Source organism: Oryctolagus cuniculus, chromosome 7 (assembly GCF_964237555.1).
Source record: "Oryctolagus cuniculus chromosome 7, mOryCun1.1, whole genome shotgun sequence".
Classification (NCBI taxonomy): Eukaryota; Metazoa; Chordata; class Mammalia; order Lagomorpha; family Leporidae; genus Oryctolagus; species Oryctolagus cuniculus.
Window position 1 is genome coordinate 136458497 of NC_091438.1, and position 5159 is coordinate 136463655.

Here is a 5159-nt window from a genome sequence, read left to right on the forward strand (position 1 = left end):
AAATAATAATAAAAAAAAGTATTTTTAAAAAGATAAGTAATAAATTAATGGTAATTTGAAGCTTCCATATATGAAGGTACTTAAAAAATTGATAGAAAATGGAATTAAAAATTTTGAAATCCACGCACGATTTTTCCATAGCATGCGTTTTCTGTCACTTTTTGAAGATCCCTGCGTGCATGGGTTTCGTTTTCTGTTTTTGGTTTAAAAGATTAATGAAATTAATCTTTTAATTTCATTTTCCACAAACGTTTGAAGTCCCTTTGTATGTCTCCTTCCACATCTACATGGAGCACCCTCCTGGCTCCGGGTGGTCGGTTTCGCTCTGTGTCCTAGCCTCATCTGCACCGGTCTGACGGGCTTGGGAAGGGGCTGGTGGCCGCAGCGGTACCTGCCGGGGAGCTGCCTAGGACGCAGCCGTCCCTCAAAGTGGGGGAAGGCCTTGCAACGAGCGATGCCTCTCCCACATCATGAGCGCTCGTCTGCAGGCGAAGACACTGAAGCTCGCAGGGGCCGGGGGAATTGGTCGTGGCTGTGACTCAGCGGCCCGGCCTATGCGAGGGACTCGGGCCGCAGCCCTTGGCCTCGCCTCGCTTCGCCTGCCAGTGTGCGCACTTAACCACCAGGGGGAGCCAGATGCCCGCTCGTTCCATTAGAGGCGACACTAACCGCGGAGCTGGGGAGCCCTGGCAAAGAAAGGGTGTGTGCAGTAGCGGGGCGCCGGGGGCTGGGATGCGGCGGGGAGGAAGGGCCCGGCGTCGCCTCCTGGCCCTGCCTTGCTGTCGCCGCTGACGAAAGCGCTGAGCTCCGCCGAGGGCAGGGCCCCTGCCTCCATCTCCATTCTCACACTGGACGCGCCCCGGGCCTGAACAGAGCGGACATTCCTGTCTCCGCAGGGCAACCGGGAAACCAGCCCGGAGCCGCGCAGCCCCTGGACTTCCCGGAAGAGCCCCGCCGCCGGGGAAGCCGGGCGCCGCTCCCCGCGGCGGCCTCGCAGCTGCAGAGCCACACGCAGCCCCGAAGCACCCAACCTGAACAAGGAGTGGCCGTCACGGGTGCCGGGCAAGTGCACGGCCTGGCCGCCGCCACCTGCCTCTCCTCTGCAGGGTGATACTAGAATCTGTCTCTTGTTCGACCCGGGGAGCTGGAATGACCCCGCCGCCTATTCCTTTTGCACTTCCTGCGGTCAACGCATTTTCCCACCTCCTCCATCCACCTCTCGGTTTTCACTGCTCACTGAGCAAGTGCCCATCACCCGCCTCCAAGGCTGTCGCTCCGGCCTGGACTCCCCATTCCCCCTCTTCCCCTTACTTGAAAGGCAGAACTATAGAGAGACAGAGACAGAGGAAGACAGAGATCTTTCATTCATTGGATCACTCCCCAAATGGCAGCATCGGCTGGAGTGGGCCAGGCAGAAGCCAGGAGCCTCCTCTCAGTCTCCAACGTGGGTGCAGGGGCCCAAGCACTTGGGCCACTGCTGCTTTCTCAAGCGCACTAGTCACAATAGCAAGAAGCTGGATGGGAAGTGGAGCAGCCAGGATTCGAACCAGCAGTGCCCATGTAGGATGCTGGACTGCAGGCGGTGGCTTTACCTGCTACGCCACAGCACCAGCCCCAGTTCTGATCATCTGATCGTGTCGCCCACCGCTGAGGCCTGCGGTGGCTTCCCAGTGTTCTTGCCTCAAAGGTCAAACCCTGGCCCTGGCCTCCTTGCCTGCCACCATGCTCGCTCTTACTCTAGTTTCCAGCTCCAGCCGGCAGCGTTCATCGCAGGGCCTCGGCAGTGCGGTCTCCTCCACCTCCTTCAGACCCCTCTGCCCCACTGCTGTCTCAGACATTCTTGATCTTCCTGGCCAGGCTGGATCCCCTATTATTCACTTGCCAATGCCACCTACTTCTTTGTGGGCTTGTCATAGAGTAACTGTACATTTGTGGTATTATTAACAAAGCTCCATGCTTCTGCTCACGTGAAAATCCAGCACTGAGCAGGTGCTCAACATTTTCTCACGTGAACAATACGTTTGTGTGTCACTCTCTCGCCATCTCTCACTTGGACCCTAGCAGTCACTTCGTTTTATTTATTTATATTTTTACTTATTTGAGAGGAGGGAGAGAGAGAGACAAAGACAGAGCCAGCTCTTATCTGCTGATTCACTCCTTAAATGCTCACAATGGTTGAGCCAGAAATGGGTCCAAGCCAGGAACTGGGAACTCAATGCAAGTGTCCCACAGGGCTGGCAGGAACCCAAGTCCTTGAGCCATCACCTGCCACCCCTCACTGTGCACATTAGCAGGAAGCTGGAACCCTGGCACTCCGATATGGGCTGCAGGCATCCCAGGTGGGGACTTGACTGGGCAAATACCTACCCCAGCAATCACTTGTTGTGTCTCCCGGTTTGGAACCAAGTCCCCTCCAAAGCCAGACTGGTGTAAGGAAAGTGACCATCTGATTGTCACCCTGTGCACTGCTGAGAGCCTTTGGTGGTTTTCCTGGGCTCCAGGAATAAAATGCAAGCTGCTGGGCTCAGCCTTATGAGGCTCTGGTCTGTTCCCAAGTTCCACCTCCTCAACAGGCTTTTCTCTTTTTTTAAGATTTATTTATTTGAAAGGTAGAGTTACAGAGACACACACACAAAGTGAAGCGAAAGAGAGATCCTCCATCCTCTGGTTCACTCCCCAAATGGCCACAACAGCCGGGGCTGGGCCGAGCTGAAATCAGGGGCCTAGAACTCCACCTGGATTTCCCGCACGGGTGCAGGGGCCCAAGGACTTGGACCACCTTCTGCTGCCCTCCCAGGCCACAGCAGGGAGCTGGAGTGGCATCAGAGCAGACAGGACTCGTGCTGGCAATCTGACATGGAATGCTGACGTCGCAAGTGGCAGCGCCAGCCACTCAGCAGACTTCTCTTGATTCCACAAATATTGAGTGCCTGGCACAGTGGCTTCAGAGGTGAGCAAAACCGCTTGGCGTCCTCCAGACGCTCAAACAGCCCCTCCCCACGCAGAGATCAGCACACTGCTTTCCCCTGGTCTGGGCGGAACTTCTCCCTCTTCCTTCTGCACACGCAACACTGCCTCACCGTGAACTCTCCCGATCCTGCAGCTCTTATTGCTCCCCAGACTCTGCCTTCGGAGGTCCACGTGTTCTGTTCTTACATCTGTGTGCTTGGCTGTGTGATTAATATTAATATCTGTCCTCCCCACAGGAAGCTCCAGGAACTTCTGGGTCTGGTTTTCATTTAACCACCGAACCGTGTCTGGTGCTTTACTGGTGCTCCGTGGCAATTTACTGATTGGATAAATGAATGTCTCCCAGGAGTGTTCAGAGGGCAGTGCCCTGCAGGGAAATGTTGGCGCCTCAGCCTCAGTGTGAGTGTGAGCTAGTGGGTGAGCTGGGGAAGTCGGGGCTGGGGCTGTGCAAAGATCCCAGCAAGGGGAGGGACAGGGCCCTCCACGCCTCTCCAGCCCCATGGGGCTTCTCCCCCTTGTTCAGGCTCAGCGACCCTGCTCCTGCACCTGCACCGGAACCCCGCCTTGTCTCTCTTCACTTGGCCAGCTCTGCCTCATCCTCCAGGTCACACTTCAAGGTGCCTCTGGAGGACACCTTTCCTGACTGCATCTCTCCCTGGGTGCCCGACTTTCTCCCGTTTACCTCCTTGGTTGTACCTCACAGTAGAAATGCATTTCCTTTTTTTTTTTTTTTTTCAGTCTGTGTTCCTACACAAGTTACAAGCTTTCGGCCACGCATCACAGAAAATCCAACTCAAGCTACGTGCTTGGAGATGGGGCTGCGTTTAGAGCTGGTGGACTCAGTGATGTTCTCAAGGACTCCCAATTCGCTGCTCGGCCAACCATGGCATTGGCTTTGTCCTCAGGTTGGTTAGCAGAATAAATGCAGCAATTTCTAGGCATCACAGTGGAACAGGCGGGTTTTCTTCTTGTTATGTGAATTAGCTAACCAGTGATGAATGACAGGTGATCACAACACCTGGTTTAAAGCATCCATTCTGTTTCCAAGCATTAGAAACCCAGGACTGGGGGCTGGCGCTGTGGTGTAGAGGGTTAAGCCTCAGCCAGCAGTGTCAGCATCCCTTGTGGCACTGGTTTGGGTCCTAGCTGCTCCACTTCCGATCCAGGCCATTGCAGCCACTTGGGGCGTGAACCAGTGGATGGAAAATCTGGCCTTCGCTCTCTCTCCTTCTCTCTGCCTTTCAAATAAATAAATCTTAATAAGAAAAAATATAAGGAATCCAGGAGTGGTCAAGCTGTTGACCAGGACTGAAGTCGTGTGAAGGCTGGCTCGGGGCTGGAGGTTTGCACTTTCAAGCATGTTGATGTGGCCGTTGGCACGGAACTTCCGCGTGCCGATCCCTGGGCCTCTCTGTACGGCTCTGTCTCATGACACAGCAGCCATCTTCCTGTAGGGAGTGACCCGCGAGCAAGAAAGCGACCAAGACAGGCACTAGGGGTCTTCTGTATCCTAGCCTTAGACATGATGCATTATCACACACCCAAACACCTGCCATGTTCTACTGGTCCCTCAGCCCACCCTGACAGGCTGTGGGAAGGTGTGAACGCTGCGAGGTCCCCTTACAGTCTGGCTGGCACATCGTGTTTCCTCCCTAGGAGCTCCCAGAAGGGGGGCTTCACCTCTGTCCCCAGAACTGTGTCACATATCTACACCTAAGCCACTCACTCATGAGGGGCTTGGGGCCATCACTTCTAGGCCATTAAAATCAGGATGCACGTCCAGGGCTAGGATCCACCTCCACGGAAGCACAGGGTGGCTCCCAGGAGACAAACGGCTACTGGAACAAACTGCGGTTCCACCTGGAATGAGGAAGGGGTGGTGGGCACAGCTGTGGGCAGGCAGCCCACTGTGCTTACAGCCCTCACCTGCTCCTCCATGAACTCCACAGGACACAGGCAACTCCTTTTCCTCCGACTGTACCCCCAGTGCACAGCTCACTACTTGGCACCAGGCAGACGCAACAGTGCTTATCAAACAAACAATGAGGGAGTTGAGACGAGGCAGGGGTGTCCAGAACTGGTAGCACCAGTAGGGGCAGACAGCCCTAGGCTTTAGTCCCCTTCAGCTCCTCTTGGAGCTCAGGGGGCTCCCTGCTCCCTCTCATGGCCAGCTCCAAGGACAGATGGGA

The 5159-nt window shown here is 55.2% G+C and overlaps 1 long non-coding RNA gene across 1 annotated transcript; it reads left to right on the top strand.

Annotated features, from left to right (window-relative positions):
- The first annotated feature begins 2848 nt into the window (after positions 1 to 2848).
- Positions 2849 to 4245, top strand: LOC138850683 (uncharacterized). Its single transcript, XR_011390784.1, has 3 exons — positions 2849 to 2950; positions 3207 to 3369; positions 3709 to 4245. It is a non-coding gene; the product is annotated as an uncharacterized lncRNA (long non-coding RNA).
- Positions 4246 to 5159: the final 914 nt, after the last annotated feature.